Here is an 11,180-nt window from a genome sequence, read left to right on the forward strand (position 1 = left end):
AGTCTAGGAAGGGAATTTGCTCGGTCTCAATTTTGAAAGTGAATTTAAGGTTTAGGTCGTTATTATCCAGTAGGTGTAAAAATTGTAAAAGTTTAACTCTGGGACCCGTCCATACCATAAACAGATCATCAATAAAACGGTACCATAGGAGAATATTGTCCGAAAATTCTGTATATTGGTCATGGGCATAGATGTGTCGCTCCCAGCCACCTAGGTATAAATTTGCATATGCTGGGGCACATGACGTCCCCATTGCAACACCTTGTATTTGTAAAAATAGTTGGTCATTGAAAGTAAAATAGTTTTTAGTCAGTATAAAGTACAATAGTGTCAGTATAAACTGGTTCAAGGGCCAAGTAGTTGTGTCTTGTTCGGCTAAGAAGGAACCAGCCATCCGTACGCCCCGCTCGTGGGGGATACTGGAGTAAAGGGCCTCAATATCAACAGCCACGAGCAGGGCGTCCGGAGGGATCTGGATTCCTTCAAGGCGCTGCAATAGGTCGGTAGTGTCTCTAATATATTCCTCCCCTTTTCCTTTCCCCCCCCCCCTTTCCCTTCCCCCCTCCCCCCCTTTTTTCCCCCTCCCCCTTCCCCCCCCCCTTTCCTTTCCCCCCCCTACATTTCCTTCACCCAAACCCCCCCAAACCCCCCCCTCCCCCCTACCCCCCGCTCCCTGCACTACTGGTCTCAACACGTTCTATGATGCCTTCCCACTGTAAGCGAATGCCTCTAGTCTGTTGCTACTGACTGTTTGTTGCCTAGATACAATATTACACATTGTCTGTCTTGTTGTATAACTATTTTTATTTTTAGTTGTATTGCTTCATTATGTTTCTTGCTGTACAAGAATGACCTCCCCCGTCAGGTTCCTGTGGTTTTACTCTGCCCCGAGCCTTCTCTCTGTGGCGGACACATGCTCGCCCTGGCAGCCTTAGAGCTGCTTGCGTCTCCATGTCTGGGAACTTGATTCCCTTTGACAGGAGCGCGCGCTTGCGCAGTAGCATGTGACACTGCACCTGCGCAGTGCGGGCGAGCAGACCCGGTGACGTCAGGGACCGCCTCCCGTGCCGTCCCTGACTTCCGGGTTGGGGCGCTCTTATAGCGGCCGGTCATGGCCGTTACTTGAGCTTACAGCCCCTGGACGCTGGCGAACTGAGGACCACTGCTGTGGGTAAGCGCTGTCGCCTCTCCTTTTCCCCTGCTCTCAGGCAGATTTCCTTTCCTGTTTGCACTCTCTGTTGAATCGTTTATCCCTGCATACCTTACTTACAGCATGTTCCCTGTATGTTTATCCATGCTTATACTCCAGTACCCACTTTATTACCTTGTCAATCTATCTGACTTCTCAGTCTGCAACTTGAACCCTAGCTGGTTGGTTTTTTATGACTGGTGAGTCAATACCTACATGACGCCGGTAATATGGTAATTTTACTATCATGCTTGTTACAGCTGCCATTGCAACCTCTCTCAGCGCATACCAATATCCCCAGCCTACCTGGGGGGGGACCTTTACTACTAACCCAACAGCAGCTGGTGGCCTCATTTCGTCTACCATACGATTTCTTGCATTTGGTCCTCATTCTAGTCCATGCGTTTATAACATACAAGTACTTTAGGGGTGAGTGCCAGTTCCATACTTTTGCGTGCCATCTCTCTCAATTCCTTTTCTCCTGCACACTCAATTAGCAGAGATTTCCCTCCACTGACCTCACTGTTCCCCTCTATTTTCCTTCCAACCCCCCCCTTCCCCCTCCCCCCCCCCCCCTTCCCCCCCCCCCTTTTTTTTCCTCCCCCCCTCCTCCTTTTCCCCCCTTTCACCCTCCCCACCTTTTCCTCCCCTCCTCCCCCTCTCCCACCCCCCCCTCCCCCCCCTTCCCCTCCTTCTCTCCTTCCCCTCACTATATTCCTACTCTCACACCCCTCTTGGTTTCTCCTTTTTCTTGCACACTGTTTCATTTCAGAGGCACACCACTGGCACCCCCTCATCTTACCCCTCTTTTTGATTGATTCCCTAGTCTATTGACCTACTTTACCTTATCATCTAAATTTTATTTATTCAGGGGCTGTTTAGTTATCCCCTGTGTTCGCCGCAGGGGGAACCACTTGGGGCCGCATATACCCACAGGTAACTATAGAACGGGTGAGCTCATCCTTTTTCTATCCATATTGTATATAACTGTGTACCGTATTGTTTAATGTTTTTGCTGCATTGATAAAAAAAAAAAAAAAAAATTTTTTGTGTAACCTTTGTGTGTTGTACTTACCACAATTATTGTATGTTGTATCACAGATATTGCTCTCCTGAGGAAGCGGTAAAACCGCGAAACCGGTCGAGAATTCAAGCTCTATTTGTGCCTACTATCATTATGAGTTGTAATCCAATTGGTTGTATTTACTGCTTCCGTTTCTAAATTACAACTGTATGTGACATTGTTAGAATCTTTTAACCATGTTTTCTATTAAAATGGAATTTTTATATTATATTATTGCTTTTTTTCTCTATCCCTTTTCATCATAATTTCGATCACACCTGGTACCGTAATAGTCCCCCCCCCCCCCCTCTTTAGGGGTTGTTGCTCTCTTGCATGGGGTATTGAGATACTGGCCGACAGAGGTAGGTAAACATGTAAAAATGAGCTCAGAGCTCCATTTTATAATTGTGAATGTAATTATTAGATATTTGAATGCCATGTTTAATTATTTTTTCAAATTTTTATTATTTAACCACTTGCTGCCCACCCACAGTACCTTTTACTGCGGGTAGGTGGTAGCTCCAGGCTAAGGAACGTATTGGTATACCGCTCAGCACATGCGCACTGGTGTGCCTCCTGGGTCATGCAGCAGCGTGATCCTATGACTGATGTGTCTGGTGGACACAGCGCATCATGGTAAGGATGTGGAATTCTCTTCCACAGTCAGTGGTTTCAACAGGGAGCATTGATGAATTAATAAAACCTATTAGCTAAACACCTGAACGACCACAACATACAGGGATATACAATGGATGGTAAATAAATAAATGTAGCACTATGTGTAAAATTATAAATATAAAGTGCGAAATCTCTAAAATAAATAAATTCTACATATAAATGAATAGTCCATAAAATGAAAAAATGAAGAAATAAAACATGAAAAACTCTTCTTGTGATCAGTGTATCCACACAATTTCACCACAGTGATTGTTCGTCCTCAAAAGGAGTGCACACCACCACCAGTAAAAATGCGCGCTCACCTCCCAGATGAGTCAAAACTCATATGCGGATCTCCCCACGAGCTCTTTGCTCTCAATTCCTCTTCCCAATCAATGGTGGGTAATCCAGATGGCTCTTTTCTTAATGGTAACTCAGCTCATTAATATACAAAGAAGCGGATCATCTCCCAGCTTGGCTCAAGATCCCATGAGTTCAGGACATGTAAATAATAAGTATAGAGACCATGGTGTTCTCCGTATACAAATTTATTCAAAGCCCCCAAATAGACAAGTTGCACTTACAAGATAAAAACTTTTAAAATCACCTAAAAACCTCCATAGTAGCACCACCGTGTCCACATACACAGGCACTGAGATTTGCACTTTATATTTATAATTTTACACATAGCGCTACATTTATTTATTTACTATCCATTTTGAAATTAGTGTGGTGTACCACTTGAAATGTTTAGCAGCTGTGCACGTTTATTATTAGGTTATCTTATTTAACACATCACAATATTTTTTACTTGTGGCGCTGATTGTTTCATCTTATAATAGGGATATACAATGTAATACTGATTTAAAATCACACACATAGGTTGGACTCGTGTCTTTTTTCAACCTCGCCTACTATGTAACTAGTCGTACAGTATTTCCGCATGAGCTGAGAGCTCCTACATCGGCCAGGAACCATCCGCTGACACTGGTGTCCTCTCTGAGCAGCCGGTCATGCCTCACCGCTCCCTCAGAAATACCCCATTAAATCATTCCCAACACAGGGCCAGCCAGTATCTGAAAGGACACTTAAAGATATGCTGATCTCCTTGCAAGCCTCACTCCAAGCAGATTTACTCTCCTAAGTCCGTGAGATTAAAGTGGAAGTGCAGGACTTGGGAGACAGGCTGAATCATTTTTTAGGATAAAATGGGGGAGTATGTGACCTCCAATAATACTCTGGTAGAGACCCATGAAGCCCAAAAAGAGGACCTTACCTGGATCAAAAACAAGCTTGCTGACCTTGAGGACACGTCCAAACGTAATATTCCCCCTGCATACATTCCTGAAAATGGCTGCAGTAATGCTAGGTGATGTAATGAACACCATCTGGAAACTGTAGACAATCAAAGTGTATAAATGTCATCAGCACACCAAGTATTCCTCAAAGGGGGCCAAAGGTTTATTCACATGGTCACACAATACACATATGGCAACGTTTTGGAGCCACGCAGGGACCCTTCACTTGCCTGACGAAGGGGCCTGCGTGGCTCCAAAACGTTGCCATATGTGTACTGTGTGACCATGTGAATAAAGCTTTGGACCCTTTTGGGGAATCCTTGGTGTGCTGATGACATTTCTAGACCTTGAGCACTGGTCACGGCACAACAATTTAAAAACACATGGCAAACCTGAGCCTGTTTCTCTCTCTCTCAGCTACCTCACTATGTCTGTGACCTGTTCCAGGCTGCTGTTTCATCACTAACATCTGCTGACCTAACTATTGATAGGATCCAGTCCCTAAACCTTCATTTCTCCCAGTGCATATACCAAGAGATGTCCTATAAACCACCAGGCAAAACGCTTCTCACTTTGGAAGGAAGCTAAACTACACCAAGCTGATATCCTGGCAGTTCAGAAGACCCATTTCCAGACTGGAGCCACTCCCAACTTCTTGAACCCAAAAATAAGCAGTTACTATCTAAATCTATTGATGACTATTGTTCCTCTAATGATACAGTGGATGTAGATGCTTTTACTCTTTGGAATGCCCAAAAGGTGTTTATGAGGGGTGTGCACTCAACTTCAAATACAACAAACTCCTAAGCAACATACATGCTTTGGAGCTCCAGAATAGAACAAATCCTTGTCACTCTATTTCTACCTCCCTTGCCAAACTGAGGACAGAGCTTAGAGAACATCTTTATCTCCAACGCGACAAATGCCTTTGGTATTTGAAGCTCCAGTACTACTCTCACAATAATAAAGCCAGGAAGTTTTTAGCTAGCAGAATTTTAAGCCAGATGAACTAAAGAGAAAATCCAATTTCTTTATCACCGTTTACCTCCCAGAAGCTGCTCAATCCCTAATGCATTGCTGATGTCTTTGCTCACTATTATTGCTCTCTCTACAACTTAAACATGACCAGGCTACTCCACCATCAGACAGTGAGATAACGTAGTTCTTGTCCAAACTGAAGTTGTCTACCCTTTCTGACTCCCACCATGAATTTCTGAACGCCCCTTTCACTGTGTCTGAAAGTTATTAAAACCTTACCATTAGGGAAATCACCTGGCCCAGATGGGTTTACAAACTAATATTTTAAAGCCTTTAGCCCTCTATCCCCCTATCTTACTAAAATATTCAGTGCAACACAATCTCAAGCTGTTTTCCCACAGGAAATGTTAAAAGCACACAACAGTATTCTCCCAAAGCCTGGGAAAGACCTTACTACCCCCTCTAACTTTAGGCTGATTTTCTTATTAAATTCAGATATTAAACTCTATGCCAAAGTATTAGCATACTGCCTGATGAATATTATGCCCTCCCTAATTAAACCAGATCAGATAGGCTTCATTAAAGGTCGTCAAGTCTCTGACACTACAAGATGCCTCATCAACCTCATAGACCTTTCTGAGCTCACTCGAACGCCTTCTCTGCTTCTATTGATGCAGAGAAGGCATTTGATAGGGTACACTGGGGTTACATGGCTTTCCTAAGGAAATGTGGCTTTCAAGGACCGGTGCTCAGGTGCCATTTTAGCATTATACTCCTCCCCTACTACTCAGGTATACACCTTCAATCTTTTGTCTAAGCCCTTTCACATCACAAATGGCATGAGGCAGGGGTGCTCTGCCTCCACTTATTTTTAACCTGATGATAGAACCCTTAGCAGAGACTTATCCTAACATTACAGGTTTTAAAGTTCACAATAGCTCCCATGTCATAAACCTATTTGCTGACGATGTGATTCTTCTCCTAACAAACCCTCCACAATCCCTAAGGCAGGTGCACCAAGTCCTCACACATTTCAGTTCAATTTCCTATTATAAAGTGAACTTTTCCAAGTCTCTTATCTTAAACCTAGGTATCGCCAATAAGGATCAGACAGTTTTAAAACACTCTTTCCCTTATACCTGGGCAGCTTCTGGGATACCCTATCTAGGTATTACTTTAACCCCCTCTTTTGCCAATCTAGCTGAAGCCAACTTTAAACCCCTGATAGATAAAATTACTATAGAATTACAACATATATCTAGCATTGAACTGTGCTGGTCAGGCAGATTGGCCGCTTTCAAAAAACTAATTTTAGATTACTTCCAAACCCTCCCTATTCCCCTCCAGCCATCCCTCCTAGGTACCTTCACATCCACCTTTAAGCAGTAACTTTCAAAATGGAAGAGCGCCAGGTGCTCTTATTCCCAACTCGTGAAACACAGGTCAATGGGAGGCATACGCTTAGTCGATATTAATGACTACCATGTAGCTGTTCTGCTACGTCAAATGAAGCATTTGTTCACCGCCATGTTAAATAATCTCTGGGTGAATATAGAGACCTCTATGTCACCAGTCTCTAGTTTGGGATCACTTTTATTGGCAGATACCTGGTCTCTGATACCCCTAGATTCTCTTCCTGACACTTTTGGAGCATCATTATGAGCTTGGATGAGCCTTATCAGTGGCTCTACTATGCCTACATCTGTATTTACTACCGTCACATTACCCATAGATGCTGTTAAAGCATTTCTCCTGCACTTGCCTTTTACGTCATTTGGCAATTGTACCACAGTTGCCCACACCTCCCCAAAGGTATTCGATTTTTTTAAAACCTGTTACAAAATAAGTTGTTGTTCTCTAGAGCTCCCCCAATTAAAGTGTGCAAAAATGACCTCCAAAACTCATATGTGGATCATCACTGGCTTACAGCTATTTCCTACTCAATGAGCATTTCCCATTGTGTCAATCAGCCCTCTTCACTCCTAACGGGTCTTCTCTCTGCTGGTGAGTTTGTGGCCAAAATCTCCTGCATACTGTATTTTATAGTCTTGTAAGAACCTGCAAAGCTTCTGGTGGAGTGTGTCCCCACCAACCCCAAGCCTGATTTAGCAATACTTAATTTAGGGATAGAGGACTTCCCTAGTAATTAGCTTGTGGTAGTCACTTGTATCCTAGTGGCTGCTCATCTTACATTACTAGACATTGGAAGACAGAGTGGGTACCCAACCTGTCAGAAGTGACCACTATAACTAATTCCATATATTCATTTGAAAAAATGATAGCCCTTCTTTCTATGTCCATGGAGCCCTTTAAGGCAAAATGGAATCACTGAGCACTCTTGTATTCACGATGTGACTCTGATGCAAACCTCTACCCTTGACCGGATCTGGGTTTTTTCATTCCTTACACTGCATTACTTGGTTTATGTACAGTATGTGTTTCTATGTAATTATATTGCATCCCTACTGTATATGTATTTATTTCATGTCGCCTTGCGAGGCGAACCCTTTTGTACTTTTCCTTTTTTCTTCTATGCCTCCTGCAGTTGTAGGATGTTTGAAAAAAAAAATTGAAAAGAAAACTGAATAAACAATTATTTACATTTTTTTTTTATACTGTCAATGGTCAGTATCTCTGATCACCGCCATACCAATCATATGATGCTGCTGTACTGCACTGGTGACAGTATTTTAAAACATTTTTTTTAAATGTGAAAAACTAATTTTAGTTAATTTCTTAATTTTCCAAAAAATTGGGACAAAAAATTACAACTTCAAAAATCTTGCCATGTCTCTTACTACAGTGGGGACGGAAAGTATTCAGACCCCCTTAAATTTTTCACTCTTTGTTATATTGCAGCCATTTGCTAAAATCATTTAAGTTAATTTTTTTTCCTCATTAATGTACACACAGCACCCCATATTGGCAGAAAAACACAGAATTGTTGACATTTTTGCAGATTTATTAAAAAAGAAAAACTTAAATATCACACTGTCCAAAGTATTCAGACCCTTTGCTCAGTATTTAGTAGAAGCACCCTTTTGATCTAATACAGCCATGAGTCTTTTTGGGAAAGATGCAACAAGTTTTTCACACCTGGATTTGGGGATCCTCTGCCATTCCTCCTTGCAGATCCTCTCCAGTTCTGTCAGGTTGGATGGTAAACGTTGGAGGACAGCCATTTTTAGGTCTCTCCAGAGATGCTTAATTGGGGTTAAGTCAGGGCTCTGGCTGGGCCATTCAAGAACAGTCACGGAGTTGTTGTGAAGCCACTCCTTCGTTATTTTAGCTGTGTGCTTAGGGCCGTTGTCTTGTTGGAAGGTAAACCTTGGCCTAGTCTGAGGTCCTGAGCACTCTGGAGAAGGTTTTACGTCCAGGATATCACTGTACTTGGCCGCATTCATCTTTCCCTCGATTGCAACCAGTTGTCCTGTCCCTGCAGCTTATAAACACCCCCACAGCATGATGCTGCCACCACCATGCTTCACTGTTGAGACTGTATTGGACAGGTAATGAGCAATGCCTGGTTTTCTCCACACATACCACTTAGAATTAAGGCCAAAAAGTTCTATCTTGGTCTCATAAGACCAGAGAATCTTATTTATCACCATCTTGGAGTCCTTCAGGTGTTTTTTTAGCAAACTCCATGCGGGCTTTCATGTGTCTTGCACTGAGGAGAGGCTTCCGTCGGGCCACTCTGCCATAAAGCCCCAACTGGTGGAGGGCTGCAGTGATGGTTGACTTTCTACAACCTTCTCCCATCTCCCGACTGCATCTCTGGAGCTCAGCCACAGTGATCTTTGGGTTCTTCTTTACCTCTCTCACCAAGGCTCTTCTCTCCCGATAGCTCAGTTTGGCCGGACGGCCAGCTCTAGGAAGGGTTCTGGTCATCCCAAATGTCTTGCATTTAAGGATAATGGAGGCCATTGTGCTCTTAGGAACCTTAAGTGCAGCAGAATTTTTTTTGAAACCTTGGCCAGATCTGTGCCTTGCCACAATTCTGTCTCTGAGCTCTTCAGGCAGTTCCTTTGACCTCATGATTCTCATTTGCTCTGACATGCACTGTGAGCTGCAAGGTCTTATATAGACAGGTATGTGGCTAATCAAGTCCAGTCAGTATAATCAAACACAGCTGGACTCAAATGAAGGTGTAGAACCATCTCAAGGATGATCAGAAAAATGGACAGCACCTGAGTTAAATATATGAGTGTCACAGCAAAGGGTCTGAATACTTAGGACCATGTGATATTTCAGTTTTTCTTTTTTAACAAATCTGCAAAAATGTCAACAATTCTGTGTTTTTCTGTCAATATGAGCTGCTGTGTGTACATTAATGAGGAAAAAAAATGAACTTAAATGATTTTAGCAAATGGCTGCAATATAACAAAGAGTGAAACATTTAAGGGGGTCTGAATACTTTCTGTCCCCACTGTATATACCCTGGACTGTCTACTTTGCAAAAAGTGGTCATTTAGGGGTATTTGTACTGTCCTAGCATTTTAGGGTCTCAAGAAAGAGATAGGCCACCAGGATTGATCAATTTTCAAATATACAGTATATACTATAGTTTGTATAACTTTCACAAAAACTAAATCCTATACATTCATTTGGGTTATTTTTTACCAAAGAAATGTAGCAGACTACATTTTGGCCTAAATTTATGAAGAAAGATCATTTGTTTGCAAAATTTTAGAACGGAAACCAAGAAAAACGCTTTTTTCCCAAAGTTTTTTTGTATTTTTTTCATTTTCAAAAAAAAACAAAAAAAAACAGAGGTGATTAACTACTTCACCCTTGAAAGAATTTACCCCCTTCCTGACCAGAGCACTTTTTGCAATACGGCACTGCGCCGCTTTAACTGACAATTGCGCGGCCTGCGACGTTGCCCCCAAACAAAATTGACGTCCTTTTTTTCAAACAAATAGAGATTTCTTTTGGTGGTATTTGATCACCTCTGTGTTTTTTATTTTTTGCGCTATAAACAAAAAAAAGCGACAATTTTGAAAAAAAGCTATATTTTTTACTTTTTGCTATAATAAATATCCCCAAAAAATATATAAAAATACAAATTTCTTTCTCAGTTTAGGCCGATATGTATTCTTCTACATGTTTTTTGTAAAAAAAAAAATCACAATAAGCGTATATTGATTGGTTTACACAAAAGTTATAGTGTCTACAAAATAGGGGATAAATTTATGGCATTTTTATTATTCATTTTTTTTATTAGTGATGTTGGCGATCTGCGATTTTTATCATGACTGTGACATTGCGGTGGACACATTGGACACTTTTGACACTATTTTGGGACCAGTGACATTTATACAGTGATCAGTGCTATAAAAATGCACTGATTACTGTGTAAATGACACTGGCAGGGAAGGGGTTAAACACTAGGGGGGCGATCAAGGGGTTAAGTGTGTCCTAGGGAGTGATTCTAACTGTGGGGTGATGGGCTCACTACAACATGACAGAGATCACTGCTCCCGCTGACAGGGAGCAGTAGATCCCTGTCATGTTGCTAGGCAGAACAGGAAAATGCCTTGTTTACATAGGCATCTCCCTGTTCTGCCACTCTGTGTCACGTTCGCGAGCCCCCGGCGGACATCGAGTCTGCGGGACACGCGGGCACGCTCATGGAGTACACGATGGGTGCGTGTGCACTCACTAAGCTGCGTCTTAAAGTGGACGTACAGGTACGCCCATTTGCCCAGCCGTGCCATCATCGTGTGCTGGTTGGCTAGGGGTTAAATACCACCAAAAGAAAGCTCTATTTGTGTGAAAGAAATTATATAGATTTCATTTGGGTAGTGTTGCATGACTGAGCGATTGCCAGTTAAAATAGCAAAGTGATGAATAGCAAAAAATGCCCTGGTCGTGAAGGGGGTAAAACTTTCTGGGGGTCAAGTGGTTAATCCTGAACACAATATAACATATTGCATTTATGTGCTAATTCTCAAAGGTGAGCTTTACTGCTTGCAAGTTGGTTGGGCTCCAA

The sequence above is a fragment of the Aquarana catesbeiana genome, linkage group LG09, assembly GCF_042186555.1.
Source record: "Aquarana catesbeiana isolate 2022-GZ linkage group LG09, ASM4218655v1, whole genome shotgun sequence".
Classification (NCBI taxonomy): Eukaryota; Metazoa; Chordata; class Amphibia; order Anura; family Ranidae; genus Aquarana; species Aquarana catesbeiana.